Raw genomic sequence first — 15676 nt, 5'->3', positions numbered from 1 at the left:
TTTAAATGTTTTTATTTATTTTTGAGAAAGAGAGAGAGAGCACAGCAGGGGAGGGGCAGAGAGAGAGAACGAGACACAGAATCCGAAGGAGGCTCCAGGCTCTGAGGTGTCAGCACAGTGCCTGACACAGGGCTTGAACTCACGAACCGTGAGATCATGACCTGAGCCCAAGTCGGAGGCTCAACCGACTGAGCCACCCAGGCACCCCCAATTTGAAGCTTTTAAATAATGATCCTAAAACCTTTGACTGTCTTCTTGTTATCACACCCATTTTTGAGAACAAGTAGAAGTCTGTAATTATAAACTGTTTATGTGTGGGTGGTTTGTAAAATGAAAAAGGACATGGTGTTCCATGTGCTTAAAATAACCTCCAAGTACAGAGGTCTCTCAATGAAGCAGAGCATAAAGCAATCAAAGTGGGGCACTCATCTCTGAACTCAAACATTGTTTATGTCTGCAGATTTTATTTAGCAAGGGAAAAAAATGGATCACTCGCAGTTTCCTTTTAAATAAAGGAAAGTTTTTAATTTCAAATTATTTATAATTGCTGTATACTAGATCCTTAGTAGGATTACATTTCACATCTTTGGTTATTAAAGAAGAAAGATCTGTTTGTGTCATTTAAAAAAATTTTTAATTAAGGTATAATTTATGTAAAGTTCATTCTTTTTAGTGTAAGATCTGTAATTTTTTTTTTTTTTTGAGAGAGAGAGTGCGCATGTACACACATGCAGGGGAGAGGCAGAGAGAGAGGGAGAGAGAGGATCCAAGGCAGGTTCCATGCTGTCAGCAGAGAGCTGGATGTGGGGTTCAAGCTCATGAACTGTGAGATCACGACCTGAGCTGAAGTCAAATGCTTAACTGGCTGAGCCACCCAGGCGCCCCAAGAGAAGTAGGCTTTTTAAGCTTCATAGGAAAGGACTAAACTGTTTTCCAAAGTGGCTGTACTATTTTGTGTTCCTATTGCTAATACATGAGAATTCCAAGTGCTCTGTATCCTATCTGACAGAGTGTTGTCAGCTAAACAAACAAAACAAAACAAAACAAAAAGCTGTAGGGGGGTGGGGGCGGGGGTCAGGCAGTTAAGCATCTGACTCTTGATTTCAGCTCAGGTCATGATCTCACGGTTCATGAGGTAGAGCCTCACATTGGGCTCTGCACTGATGGCAAGGAGCCTGCTTGGGATTCTCTCTCCCTCTCTCTGCCCCTCTCCTGCTCCCGAATGTGCTCTTTCTCTCTCTCTCAAAATAAATAAATAAATAAACATTAAAAAAAAAACAAAAAACTTTTCCTACAACAGAGTCCCATCTTATAATGGAAGTAGGTACGTCTAAAGGCAAATTCACCCATGGTCAAAATTATCTTAGGAAGCAATCAATTATCTGTCCCAGAGGGAACATTTTCCTTCTATGAGTTAATTGTTTGGGGAGCTGACTTCTAGCTCTTTATCACCCGATGCAACTTTGCCAACACGACGCACGTTTCTTCAAGTCAGTGGTCCTGAAACATGTCAACCACTCAGAGTGACTTTGAGCTGCGTATCAGAAGGCCATTCTTCTTGGGTCGGGGGAGGGTTCCCTTTTCTTTCTGAATTTTGCCATCAATGGCTGTGTCTTCAGAGTTCATGTCTTTCAGCCATAATTTTAATATTTTCCATCTCTCTAAAATCTTATCACCTATTTGGCTGGTCACCCAGCAGCTACTGGAACACGAAATGCCACTGTTTGATGACTCATATGTTGATGGCAGGAATACTACATTCACTGTGACCATGTCTCTGATCGTAACCCTTCATGGAGTCCCGCCAGCCAGTTTTCCCTGCAGTGTTGACATGGTTTCTTCCATTAATCATCCAGTGAACTAGTTTAGGGGCCACGATGTATGAAAAACACACATTTTTTTAGAGATTTTATTTTTAATCAATCTCCACACCAAACTTGGGGCTTGAACTCACAACCCTGAGATCAAGAGTCACACACGTCTCACTGACCAAGCCAGCCAGGTGACCCGAAAAAAACACATTAAAAAATATATTTACTTATTTTTGAGAGAGAGAGAGAGAGAGAGAGAGAGAGAGAGAGACAGAACGAGAGCCCAACAGGCTCCACACTGTCAGCACAGGCCCCGATGCGGGGCTCAAACCCACGAACCACGAGATCATGACCTGAGCCGAAACCAAGAGCCGGACGCTTAACCGACAGAGCCACCCCAGGTGCCCCAAAAAACACATTTTAAAACACTGGAATCCCATATGGTGCTTTGAGATGCTCCTGTTGAGAGGCCCCTGAGAACTGAGACCCTTTAAGGGACTGGAATATTCCAGGCTCCTGTGTCCTGCGTGCTCCTAAGTCGGATGTTCCTCCACTGGAACGACAGAAGGTGCCTAAAATATTTAAATAGTGATTTTCCTCTTTTCACTGTTGCAGTTCGACCATGGCTGAACTCTCCTAAGTTAAGTGCAGGTATGGTACACCACTGTATCTATTTAATTTTGTGTGCCATCCACGTGCAGGGGCCGTGCTACTATTCTCCGTGTTGTTCCAACTTTAGCCTACGCGCTGCTGAAGCAAGCACCGTGGTTATCTATTCTTTTGCACGGTGTTTTGCATGGAGACGGTTCTAGCAAAGCCTTCCTGCAAAACCCAAGAGTGAGTTGCTTGATTGACATCTGTTAGTGCCCGTGGTACAGGTATCATTTCTGCTAATTACACCACAGTAATCCCTAAGAGGACTGTGATGTCAAAACTCTGGTTTTTACAAGAGAATAAATGATAGGCAAAATCAAGCGAGGTGGAACTGAAAAGGATATGATCACTTGGTATCGACTGCGCTACCCGCAATGGCAAAAAAGCGAGTGTTGCATAATTATCGTTTTGTTGCATCCTTCACCTAGCAACAAATGCAGGCAGGAACCTTGTCTTTTCAATTTTGTGACTTAGAACCCCTCATCCAGTAATGGAGCATCAGAAATCATGAAAGCCGGGGGCGCCTGCCTGGCTGAGTCGCTGGAGCATGTGACTCTTGATGCTGGGGTCGTGAGTTTGAGTTTAAGCCCTGTGCTGGGTGTAGCGATGACTTAAAACAATGTAATGAAACATGATTAGGAGCTGATCTGGGGTCTCCCACCCTGAGAACATTTTCCAGGAAAAAAATCACTGCATTCTCCCCCCCCCCTTTTTAAAAAGTTTATTATTTTGAGAGAGAGAGAGAGAGAGAGAGAGAGAGACAGAATACCAAGCAGGCTCCAGGCTGTCAGTACAGAGCCTGATGCAGGGCTTGAATTCACGAACCATGAGACCATGACCTAAGCCGAAATCCAGAGCTGGATGCTCAACTGACTGAGCCACCCAGGGGTCCCCATGTTTCATTCTAACAAAGCTAAAATTCCTTAACGGTGAGAGCTTGTACCACAGAGTAAAATCTCCCAAAGCTTACCTGGTGATTAATTCTTTTCTATTCAAATCTAAAGAATAAGCAATGTTCCTTTAGATCAGAGATTTTATACAGTGCTTAAACTTTTGCTCTTGTATTTATTGGGTTTTAAAAAGTATATTTATTTGAGCAATCTATAACCCAATGTGGGGCTCGAACTCCTGACCTCGTGAGTCACAGGCTCTTCTGACTGAGCCAGTCAGGGGCCCCAATTTTTTTCTAAGACTGGAGATGTAAACAAAACAAAACAAAAAAACCCCTCAAATATCACATATTTTCCCAGCAATCCTTGAGGGCTGTGGGTCTCTCCTGTTCAATGCAATATTTTGCTAATGAAAAGCAAACATCCAGAACAGGAGTCACCAATCTGCAGCCTGTAGGTCAAATACAGACTGCCACGTCTTTTTGTAAATAAAGTTTTACTGAAACACAGATGTTTCCATCTCAGCTGTAGCTGCTTTCCTGCAAAGACAGGGTTGCATGCATGTGACAGAGACCGAAAATACTTATTATCTGGCCTTTCACAGAAGAAGTTTGCCCATCCCTGATCTAGCATTCACTTCTATCACCTATACTGTTCATCATTTAGAATGTCATCTGCTCCATTTGGCAAACCCCTCACATCTTGAAATAGTGGCCCAGTTTATTTTTCAGACTGTTTCTGGGTTTTCCTTTACCAAGGTGAATTTTTCAGGTCTCTGAGGCCTTTATTATTAAAAAACATTTTTTTTTTGTTTATTTATTTTTGAGAGTGAGAGAGAGCATGAGCAGGGGAGGGGCAGAGAGGGAGACACAGAATCCAAAGCGGGCTCCAGGCTCCGAGCTGTCAGCACAGAGCCCAATGCGGGACTCGAATGCGCAAACTGTGAGATTGTGACCTGAGCCCAAGTCGGGACACTCAACCCACGGAGCCATCTGGGCGCCCCTCGGAGACCTTGATTTTAATTAAGTTCCTGAGTTGTCACCTTCTCCAAAGTTCGGGCCACAGTAAATGGGAACTATAAACTCAAGTGGACCTATTCAACATTCAACACAAATGTATGGAGGGGGTTAAAGGTACTGACTTCCAGTCACAAAATAGGAAGTCCTGGGGCTATAACGCACAGGATGGCAACTAGAGTTAACAACACTGTACTGTATGTTTGAAAGTTGCTAAGAGGATGAATGTTAGAAGTTCTCATTACAAGAAAACAACCATGCGTGGGGCGCCTGGTGGTTCAGTCGGTAAAGCATCCAATTCTTGACCTCACCTCAGGTCATGATCTCATGGTTCATGAGATTGAGCCCCTTGTCCGGCTCTGTGCTGACGGTGCGGAGCCTGCTTGGGATTCTCTCTCTGCCCCTCTCTGCCCCTTGTCTGTGCTCTCTCTTTCTAAAAATAAATAAACATTAAAAAACAAAATTTGTAACTTACATGAGGTGATGTTGCTTAAACTAGTTGTGATCATATTGCAATAAATACATATAGTAAATCACTACACAGTACATCTAAAACTAACACAACGTTACATGCCGATAATATCTCAATAAAGCCAGATAAAAACAAAAAAGAAAGTAACAACAGGGGTGCCGGGGTGGCTGAGTCAGTTGAGTGTCCGACTCTTGATTTCGGCTCAGGCCATTATCTCAGAATTCATGAGACTGAGCCCCGTATCAGGCTTTGTGCTGGCAGCATGGAGCCTGCTTGTGATTCTCTCTCTCCCTCTTTCTCTGCCCCTCCCTGGCTCATGCGCATGATTTCTCTCTCTCTCTCTCAAAACAAATAAATAAACATTAAAAAAAATAACAACAGGGGCACCTGGGTGGCTCAGTCCATTACATTTCTGACATCAGCTCAGGTCATGATCTCACGGTTCATGGACTGGAGCCCCGCACGGGGTTTGTGAGTTTGAGCCCCACATCAGGCTCTCTACTGTCAGTGCAGGGCCTGCCTTGGATCCTCTGTCCCCCTCTCTCTCTGTGCCCCCCAGTGGTGCACTCTCTTCCTTTCAAAAATGGAAGAAACATTAAGTTAAAAAATATAGAAATGGGGCATCTGGGTGGCTCAGTTGGTCGAGCTTCCGACTTTGGCTCATGTCATGAACTCGCAGTTCATGAGTTTGAGCCCCGCATCAGGCTCTGTGCTGACAGCTGGGAGCCTGGAGCCTGCTTTGGATTCTGTGTCTCCCTCCCTCTTTGCCCCTCCCCTGCTTGGGCAGTCTCTCTCAAAAATAAAGATTAAAAAAAATTAAAATAAATAAATATCAATAAATTTCAAGACAACAAGGTATTCTATTCTGCAATTAGCAAGGAATATGGAAGAGAACAAGAAATAATACGTATTTTCAAGGTCACAGAATAAGATTAGTCAAGTTTAAATATTAACAACTAGTCAAGAACTTTAGCTTAGCCAAAATTAACTAATAAAAACTTAAAAACACATTTTGAGCACCCGGCATACTCTGCTCACAGGAAGGGCACCAAGAAAGAAAGGTGAATAAATTCCACCTCCACTGCTCTCAAGTGAGACAGACTTCCATAGACCGGGCGGAATAACAGGTAATAAAGGCTAAATGAAAGCCAGACCACCCCTGAAATGGTCCAGGGCATGTGGAAACAGTAACCAAAAGGGATAAGATGATGAAGGCACGCCAGCATGATTTCCAAGTTGGGCAGCTTGAGAGTGAGGAAGAGAATGTCCAGGCATTCCGGGTAAAGGTCCTGGTAAAGACCCAGAGCTCAGGCAGCCCACTTCAGGAAGTCACCGCAGGCAGGCAGGTAGAACTGAGAACCAGTCCACATCAGCACTGCAGGTTAACACCTGTTGCAGCCTGACACCGAGTCCTGTGGGTACTGAAGGCCCCCTGTGCCAGTCACACAAACCATTACCAGCAGGCCACCAAAACATGAAAACTTTTCCCCTCGAAAGGCAAATTTGGGCTCAGCAATTCCACTCTTTGGTATATACCAAAGAGTAAAAAACAGGTCCTCACAAAAACATGTGCACGAATGTCCATCGTACAGCATTACTCATTGCAGCCAAGAAGTAGAAACAACCCAAATATCCATTGGCGGGGAGGGGGAAACATGGCATATCTATACTATACAATGGATCACTACTCAGCCATAAAAAAGAAGTTAAAGACACAGACTCCTAAGGATGATCCCATCTACCGGGAAACGTCCAGAACAGGCAGAACCACCTAGGTAGACAGGACACTGGCGGTTGCAGGGGACTGGGAAGGGGAAGGGGGCTTCTTTTTGGGTGACGGAAAAGTGCTGAGATACGACGGTGGTGACTGCACAGCTCTCTGAGTGGACCCCAAACCATGGATCATACATTATAAAAGACGCACCTGACGACCTATCTCAATAAAGCCGTTACTAAAACAGCTAAGCTTGGGTCTGACGGGCGGAGAATGCCCTTCCGCCCTTGAACTCTAAGCCATCACCGCGACGGACCGCAGCACGGGGTCGACGGCTCCTCTTCTAACAGACAGGGCGCCCCAGTCCGCTCGCTGCCACAATCCACGCGAGAACCCACGCGGGGGACCCTTCGCCACGCGCGACGCGGGGGGCGGAGTCCCACGCCTTCGCCATGTCGCCCCGGCAGTTTCCAGGCAACAGCCGCGGCCCCGCCCCTCACCTACCCAATCAAGCACGTCCGCACGCAGCGGGAGAGCCCCACGTACGCCAGGCCGAGCGTGACCTCACGCGCACTGGGCCCAGAGAGCCCAGAGCCTGCAGAGGCCCGCCCCCGCCGCCCCCGCCCAGCCAATCAGAGAGGACAGGGCTGCGCGTCCGTGCGCGCGACCCTTGTCCCCGCGGCAGGGTTTCCCTGCCCCACCCCCACTCCTGAGCCCGGCCCGCGGGGAACGGGGTTCTGGGGCCGCCGGGACGGCGACAGGGGCGCCTCCCGCCGTGCGCCTGGACGGCCGGCCTGCCTCCCCCGCCCCAGTCTTCCCACTGGCCAGCCCCGCGAGCGTAGAAAGTTCCAGGAGAAGCACCCGCTCTTAATGGCGGCCGCGGCGGGGGCCGGGTACGCACCTGAGGTCCCCGGCGGCGGGCAGCGCCGGGTCGGCAGAGGGGTCTGAGGGCTGGATCGCCGGGGATCGGCCGTGGGGAGCGGCGGCGGCCCTGGCGGCGAAGAGGCGGGGCGCGGCGTGGGGGCGGCGGCCGGGGCCCGGCTCTCCACTATCCCTCCTTTTTCTCTTTCTTTCTTCACCCCCCCACCCCCGTTGTTTTTTTTTTTTTTTTTTTTGGCTTCCTGGAAGGCAGCCTCCACTCGTGTGTCCGCAGCGCCCCCAGTGGGCGTTGCCGTTTCCGGTGCTGTGGAATCCAGGGGAGCTGCACGCCGGATTTGTTTGCAGGCTCAGCCGCGGTCCGCAGAAGGCCAGGCGTGCGCCTCGGTCCCCAGCCTTTGATGAGTGGCTGGCACGTGTCCCGCCTCACCCCTGCACACCGCCCCCAGACGTGGGCCTCCTTTCATGCAGTTGTTTAATATGGTATTTTGCACGCCTGTAGCTTGTGGCTTTAAAGCGGTGAGGTTGCAACTCCACGGACCCGAGACTCTGTCTTGAAGCCATCGAGTTATTTGTCAGGAACTCTAACGGCGTGTCCCGACCTTTTGGTAGGGTCAGTGCCATCGGCAACCAATCTTGAGCCTTTCATCCGTCGGTGGCGCTCCAGCAAACAGCCCAGTATTACAGTAGTGTTATTTCTTCTTAGTTACGCTTTACGTGTATTATTGTGCCAAAAGGAGAAAAGAACAGAAACCATTTACCTACCCATCGCTCAGATGTAACCTAGTGTGCCATATTTATTTCATAGTTTTAAGAAATATTACAGAGACACAACCGAAGGCACTGTTCTTGTTCCCTTCTCTTCCCCACAGGTAATTACTGTCTGGCAGTTTATATGTTCTAGTACACGTTTTCTTTCTGTCTGTCTGTCTGTCCTTCTAAGTAGGCTCCACTCCCAGCACAGAGCTCAGCACGGGCCAGAACTCAACCCTGAGATCAAGACCTGAGCTGTGATCAGAGTCCGGGAACCGGCAGAGTCACCCAGGTGCCCCACTAATATACATTTATTTTGCAAAAAGACAAGTGTCTCAAATTTGCTGAGACTTTCTTTCTGTAAGTGTCTATCAAAGATACGCTTCCTAGCAGATGCTGTTAAAAAAAACAAACAAACAAACAACCCTGTCCTTTCAGGGCACCTGGGTGGCTCAGTGGTTTAACATCTGATTCTTGATCTCACCTCAGATCAAGATCTCACATTCCATGAGATCCAGTCCCTAGTCGGGCTCTGCACTGTCAGCATGAAGCCTGCTTGGGATTCTCTCTCTCTCTCTCTCTCTCTCTCTCTCTCTCTCTCTCTGTCTCTCTCTCTCTCTGTCTCTGTCCCTCACCTGCCCACGCTTTCTTTCTCTCTCTCTCTAAATAAATAAACATTAAAAAAACCGTATCCTTTCAAAGTAAAGCTAACAATTCAAGTAATTTTGAAAGTATCACAAACCAAGAAACAGATTCTTGACTATAGATAACAAGCTGGTTACTTAGAGGGGAAGGGGGTGGGGATTAAAGAGAATACGCTTACCATGACGAGCACTCAGTGATGTATAGCAGTGTTGAATCACTGTATTATATACCTGAAACTAATATAACAGTGTATAATGACGATACTGGGATTAAAAAAAAAAAAAACACTTAATTAGAAAAGTGCCTGCTTCAGGGGCACCTGGGTGGCTCAGACTGTTGAGCATCCAACTTCGGCTTGCGTCATGATCTCGCACTTCATGGGTTCAAGCCCTGTGTTGGGCTCTGTGCTGACAGCTTGGAGCCTGCAGCCTGCTTCAGATTCTGTGTCCCTGCCTCTCCCTCTCAAAAATAAGCATTAAAATTTTTTTTCAAAGCGCCTGCTTTTTTGACATTTTAATTTTTAAAATTTTTATTATTTTTTAACGTTTATTTATTTTTGAGAGAGAGAGAGAGAGGAGGCAGAGAATCCGAAGCAGGCTCCAAGCTGTCAGCACAAAGCCTGATGTGGGCCTTGAACTCGCCAACCATGAGATCATGACCTGAACCGCAGTCGGACGCTCAACCGACTGAGCCACCCGGGTGCCCCTTGAAGTTATTTTTAAAAGAGATGTTGGAAAATATTCCCATTATGTTACAGTTGATTCTCCTCATTCCAAAGAGTTGTGTTCTATGAAGTTAGGCAAACAGTGAGCAAGACTGAACCACTACTCCGCGGGGTAATACAAGGTTAGGTTTCTGCCAGCCCTCTGGTCATGACATTTTTGTGAACCTATCAATACGTAACCCTGTTTTATGTGTGTCTGTTCAAAGACACCTTATGTAACATGCATTGTCAATTCATTAGTTGAACTGATGGCCAACAGCACTATCTACAGCTCATGCCTGAGGGAACCTTACCTAACACGGGTATTTTCTACTTAAGGCACATCACAGCCTTCTTGTGCTTAGGGGCACCAGACAACAGTTGAGCACTATGTCTGAGAGCCACTTTAAGCAGCAAAATCACCAACAAGAAGCACAAAATGTGGAAAACATAGCATTAAAAAGACCAGGGAAGGGTGCATGGGTGGCTCAGTCGGTTAAGTGTCTGACTTTGGCTCAGGTCACGCTATCGCAATTGGGGAGTTCGAGCCCCGCATCAGGCTCTGTGCTGACAGCTCGGAGTCTGGAGCCTGTGTCAGATTCTGTGTCTACCGCTTTCTCTGCCCCTCTTGCTCATGCTCTGTCTCAAAAATAAACATTAAAAAAAAAAAGATCAGGGAAAGGACACTTGTTTACAGCGCGAGAGCTGACACAAGCGTGCCCACCTCGGCTGGGAAGTGTGCATCAGGCAATGCCCAGTTTTTTTCTTGCCACTGGGCGCGTGTCTGAGGATGACCAAGAAAGCATGAGTGGGTAGGTGAATTCACAAACATGAAATTGATGAGTAAGGAGGATTGGTTCTGTTTTGTTGCCAAAAACAAGGAGCGGCCTAAAACTCCTACTTGACAACCGAACCTGGAAACAGTTTTCTAATCCGCTTTTTAAAATCTTCCACACGAAGAGTTTCAACGTTTCGAACCATTTGTTTAAAATGTCAAAACACGCCAGTGGTTTGAAAGAGCAGCTGACATCAACAAGAGTCTGATTTCTCTCCTCTTATTCTCCCTTGAGCCCATTCCAGTTAGCCACCCCCCCACTCCACTAAAACTGTTCACTCCAAGGTCACGAGTGACCCCCGCATCGCTCGCCATTTTTCAGTTTGTGAGTCGCTTGATCTGTCAGCACTTGACATGACCATTCCCCCGGGGCTGTCCTGGATCTCTTCGCTGCCTGCTCTCACTCCTTAGATGACTGTGTCCAATCTCCTGTCTTTACAAACCTTCCATATGGTGATGCCTCTCAAGTACGTATCTTCAGCCCCGCCCGCTCACCTCCAGCTTGGTTTGTACAACCGACTGGCTACTTTGACACTTCGCGTGGAGGAGGAAGAGGCAGCTCAAGCCAGACGCGTCCCACCCTCTCTGGGGATTCTCATGTAGTTCTTTCCCATCTCAGTTACTGGAGCGCCATTCTTCCAGTTACTTTGCTTCTCCCATTCCCGCTGCTCATCCTTCAAACAAGCCAGTCAGCTCCGATTTCCTAAGTACCCTCTGACCACGACTACCACCACACTGGTCCAAGCCGCCATCGTCTCCTGCAACAGACTCCTAATTTGTCTCCCTGATCCTGCCCTCAACTCTCTTCAGACCCTTCTTAACACAGCAACTGGAAAAATTCTGGAACCCGTAACTCGTTTCACTCCTCTGCTCACAATTGTCCTGTAACTTTTCCATCTCAGAACAAAAGTAAAAGGTCCTAAGTTATGCTTCTGGCCAAGGTGAGGTCACCAGGATTGGATTCACCTTCTCGCCTGAAACAACTAAAAGACAAACACGAGAATAAAAAAATGCAATAATAGGGGCGCCTGGGTGGCTCAGTCAGTTAAGCAACCTACTCCATTTCGGCTCTGGTCATGATCTTGCTGTTTGTGAGTTCTAGTCCCATATTGGGCTCTGCGCTGGCAGCACAGAACCTGGTTGGGATCCTCTCCCTTCCCCGCTCTCTCCCTCTTTCTCTACCCCTCCTCCACTTGAGCTCCCTCTCTCTCTCTGAAAATAAATAAATAAAACCTTAAAAAATGCAATAATAAGGGAAAATTACGAGCAAGTCTGGGCACTAAATTTGCCAATTTGAGTGCAATGGACAAATTCCTTAAAAGACACAAGTTACCAAAGCTCATTCAAGAAAACTAGGTGATTTGGGGCGCCTGGGTGCTTCAATCAGTTGAGCATCCAACTTCAGCTCAGGTCATGATCTTGTGGTCCGAGAGTTCGAGCCCCGCATCTGGCTCTGTGCTGACAGTTCAGAGCCTGGAGCCTGCTCCGGATTCTGTGTCTCCCTCTCTCTGCCCCTCCCCCTGCCTCAAAATAATAAACTTAAAAAAATTAAAAAAAAAAAGAAAACTAGGTGACTTGAATAACTCTGTATCTATTTAAAAAATTGAAAGTTAAATTAAAAACCTTCCCATGAAGAAAAATCCCAGGCCCAGATGATTTCACTGATGGTATCTACCAAAACTTTAACGTAAAAAGCAATCTACACGGGAGCACCTGGGTGGCTCAGTCCGTTGGGCAACCACCTTCAACTCAGGTTGTGATCTCATGGTCTGTGGGTTCAAGCCCCGTGTCGGGCTTTGTGCTGACAGCTCAGAGCCTGGAGCCTGCTTCCGATTCTGTGTCTCCCTCTCTCTCTTCTCCCCGCTTGTGTTCTATAAAAAAGAAATAAACATTAAAAAAAAAATCGACACAAACTCTTCTCAAAGGCCAAAGAGGAGGAAATACTTTCTAACTCATTCTAGGAAGCCAGCATTGCCATGATACCAAAACCAAAGACATCACAAGAAAAGCACTAATAAGACCAATGTCTCTCATGAACACAGATATAAAAATTCCCAATAAGCTTTTCCCCCCAATTAAAAAAATTGTGGTAAAATACACACAACATACGATTTGCCATCCTGTTTTAAAAAATTATTTATTATTAAAAACATTTAAAAAAATGTTTTTATTTATTTGAGACAGAGAGAGACAGAGCATGAACAGGGGAGGGTCAGAGAGAGGGAGACACAGAATCGGAAGCAGGCTCCAGGCTCTGAGCTGTCAGCACAGAGCCCGACGCGTGGCTCGAACTCGCAGATCGTGAGATCATGACCTGAGCCGAACCACCAACCGACTGAGCCACCCAGGCGCCCCTAAAAAACAATTTTAATTTATTTACTTATTTAGAGAGCCAGATGTGGGGCTCAGCCTCATGAGTCAGGAGATCGTGACCTGAGCCGAAATCAAGAGTCGGATGCTCAACCAAATGAGCCACCCGGGCACCCCCCATCCTAATCATTTTTCAAGGTACAGTTCAGTGGTATTAAATGCCTTCATAATGTGCAATCGCCACCATCTATCTCTGTCATTCTTGTCCTCTTGTGAAACTGACGCTCCATCCATATCCATTCAGTAGGATTCCTCATTCTCCCTCTGCCCAACTATCATTCCACTTTCTGTCTGTGACTTTGCCTACTAAAGTGCCTTATAAGTGCAGTCACACAGCATTTGCCTTTTTAGAGCCAGCTTATTCCTCTAAGTGTATTTTGTATATGTCTGTTAAGTCTAGGTGGTTTATTGTCTTATGTGATGCCTCCATTTCCTTATTTATCCCCTTCTGCCTGGTTGCCCGATCCGTTGTTATGAATGGGAGTACTGAAGTCTCGAATTATCACAGAGCCGTCTGTTTCTCCCTGCAAGTCAGTTTTTGCTTCATATATTTTGATGCTGTATCATTAGGTGGGTGAATGTTTATTGTATCTTGCTATATTTTGTTAATATGTAACGTCCTTCCTTGTCTCTTGGAATTGTTTTCAAGTCTATTTGGTGTGATATCAGTATAGCCATTCCTGATCTTTCGTTACCATTTGTATGGAGTATCTTTTCCCATTTTTTTCACTTTCTTTTTAGTTTTTATTTTTTCAAGTTTATTTATTTTGAGAGAGAATCCCAAGTGGGCTCTAATGCTCCGTGTTGGGGCACCTGGGTGGTTCAGTCGGTTAAGGGTCCGCCTTCAGCTCAGGTCATGCATGATCTTGAGGTTCATGAGTTTGAGCCCTGCATCGGGCTGTGTGCGGACAGCTTGGAGCCTGGAGTCTGCTTTGGATTTGGGGTCTCCCTCTCTCTCTGCCCTTCCCCACTCACACTCTGGCTCTCTCTCTCAGAAATAAACATTAAAAAAATTAAATAAAAATAAATGTAAACTTCCAACCAGGCTCCAATGCTCTGTGCTGAGCCCAACTCAGGGCTCAATCTTATGAACCATGAGATCACAACCTAAGCTGAAAGCAAGATTGGATGCTTAACCAACTGAGCCCCCCAGGGCTCCCCATTTTTTCACTTTCAATGCTTGTGTCTTTGATGCAAAGTGAGCCTCTTATAGATGGCAAACATTTGGATCTTGTGTCTTTATCTTTTGGCCAATCTCTATCTTTTGATTGGAGAGTTTAATCCATTTACATTTAAAGTAACTACTGGGGCACCTGGCTGGCTCAGTCAGTAGAGTGTGACTCTTGATCTTGGGGTTGTAAGTTTGAGCCCCATGTTGGGTGTAGAGATTACTTAAAAAGTAAAGCCCTTACTGAGAAGGAGGGGCTTACTTCTGTCGTTGCACTACTTTCTAGGTGCCTTACAGCTTTTTTTTTGTCCCTCATTTCCTGTATTACAGTCTTCTTTTGTGCTTAGTTGAGTTTTATAGTGAAATGTTTAAATTCTTTTATTTCCTTTTGTGCATATTCTATGGCTATCTTCTTTGGGGTTACTGTGCGGATTGCATTTAACATCCTAAAGTTGTAACACTCTAAATTTACACTTGCTTAACTTCAACGACGTATGAAAACTCGGCTCTTTAATAGCTCCAACCCCGCCCTTTTGATCGCTGATGTCACAAAAATTACATCTTTATACACTGTGTGCCCAGAAACACAAACTAATAATTCTTTTTAAATGCATTACTCTCTTAAAACCTGTAGAAAAGAAGGCATGGAGTTACAAACCAAAGTTACAAAAGGCTGTCCTTTCCCTACTGAATGGCCCTGACACCCTTGCTGAATATAAGCAAAAGGAGAGGGTTTGTTACCACTGCCCTGCAGGAAACATTCAGATGAGTTCTATAAGCTGAAATGAAAACGTATTGGACGGTGACTTGAAGCCATACAGAGAAATAAAGACCTCAACAAAAGGAAATGTATGGGTATTGATAAAAGCCGGCTTTATTGTAACAATGTTGGAGGTCAGGAAAAAGTTTTGTAAATAGAAGTGGTGATGGTTGCCCAACATTGTGAATTCAACTTATTGCACTGAATTGTAGCTTTAAAAATTGTTAAGATGATGCATTTTATGTTTCCCTCCACATGACGTAGCCATGCCCCTCACAAGAATTTACCCCCAAGATAAAAGGAATATATGAGAATACAAGAACTCGTACGCCAATGTTCACAGCAGCTTTATTCATGATATCTGAATGCAGAAAACAAGTCAAATGTCAATCAGCCGGTGAATCAAGAAACAAATTGTGGTACCCCATGTAATGGAACAGTACTCAGAATTAAAAATGAATGAATTGGGGCACCTGACTGGCTCAGGTGGTAGAACACGTGACTCTGGATCTCACGGTTATGAGCCAGAGCCCCATTTTGGTGTAGCAATTACTTAAAAAAAAAAAAGAAAATGAAAATGAAATGAATTATGGGTACATGTAATCCCCAAATTCATCATGCTTAGTCAAAGAAGCCAGCCATACAAGAATCCATATTTTATGACTGTACATTTATAAAATTCTAGAAAGTGCAAACTATAGCTGACTCTTGAATAAAAAGATTTGAACTGCACGGGCCCACTTCTATGTGGGTTTTTTTCAATAAACAACAAAAAGTACAGTAAATGTATTTTCCTTTTTATTATTTTTAATCTTTTAAAAAAGTTTATTCATTCTTGAGAGAGAGAGAGAGAGAGAGAGAGAGAGAGAGAGCGAGCGCGCGCATGAGCAGGGGAGGGGCAGAGAGGGAGAGAGAATCCCAAGCCGACTCCACATGCCCAGCACAGAGCCTGATGCAGGGCTCGAACTCACTAAAAACGAGATCATGACCTGAGCCAAAATCAAGAGTC

At 45.6% G+C, this 15676-nt stretch overlaps 1 protein-coding gene, 1 long non-coding RNA gene and 1 other non-coding gene across 12 annotated transcripts in view; 1 reads left to right on the top strand and 2 right to left on the bottom strand.

The window, feature by feature from the left end:
- LOC106977528 (general transcription factor II-I repeat domain-containing protein 2B) overlaps positions 1–7818 on the bottom strand; it is a 49042-nt gene extending 41224 nt beyond the window's left edge. For 4 of the 10 annotated variants that reach the window (XR_003414864.2, XM_027041884.2, XM_053213675.1 and 1 more), the window contains exon 1: positions 7459–7809. The gene's annotated coding sequence lies outside the window, so the exon portion shown is untranslated. Of the gene's footprint in view, positions 1–4682; positions 5190–7061; positions 7083–7458 lie in introns of those variants that run through there. The other 6 variants (XM_027041879.2, XM_027041881.2, XM_027041886.2 and 3 more) reach the window with 5 other exon arrangements.
- On the bottom strand, positions 2467–2574 carry LOC113594606 (U6 spliceosomal RNA). Its single transcript, XR_003415009.1, has one exon. It is a non-coding gene; the product is annotated as a U6 spliceosomal RNA (small nuclear RNA).
- LOC113594492 (uncharacterized) lies at positions 7082–14907 on the top strand. Its single transcript, XR_003414865.2, has 4 exons — positions 7082–7450; positions 8242–8305; positions 12758–12877; positions 14542–14907. It is a non-coding gene; the product is annotated as an uncharacterized LOC113594492 (long non-coding RNA).
- The last annotated feature ends 769 nt before the right edge of the window (positions 14908–15676 follow it).

Source organism: Acinonyx jubatus, chromosome E3 (assembly GCF_027475565.1).
Source record: "Acinonyx jubatus isolate Ajub_Pintada_27869175 chromosome E3, VMU_Ajub_asm_v1.0, whole genome shotgun sequence".
Taxonomy (NCBI): domain Eukaryota; kingdom Metazoa; phylum Chordata; class Mammalia; order Carnivora; family Felidae; genus Acinonyx; species Acinonyx jubatus.
Note: the sequence above shows the minus strand (reverse complement) of the source record. Positions and strands in the feature narration are given on the sequence as shown.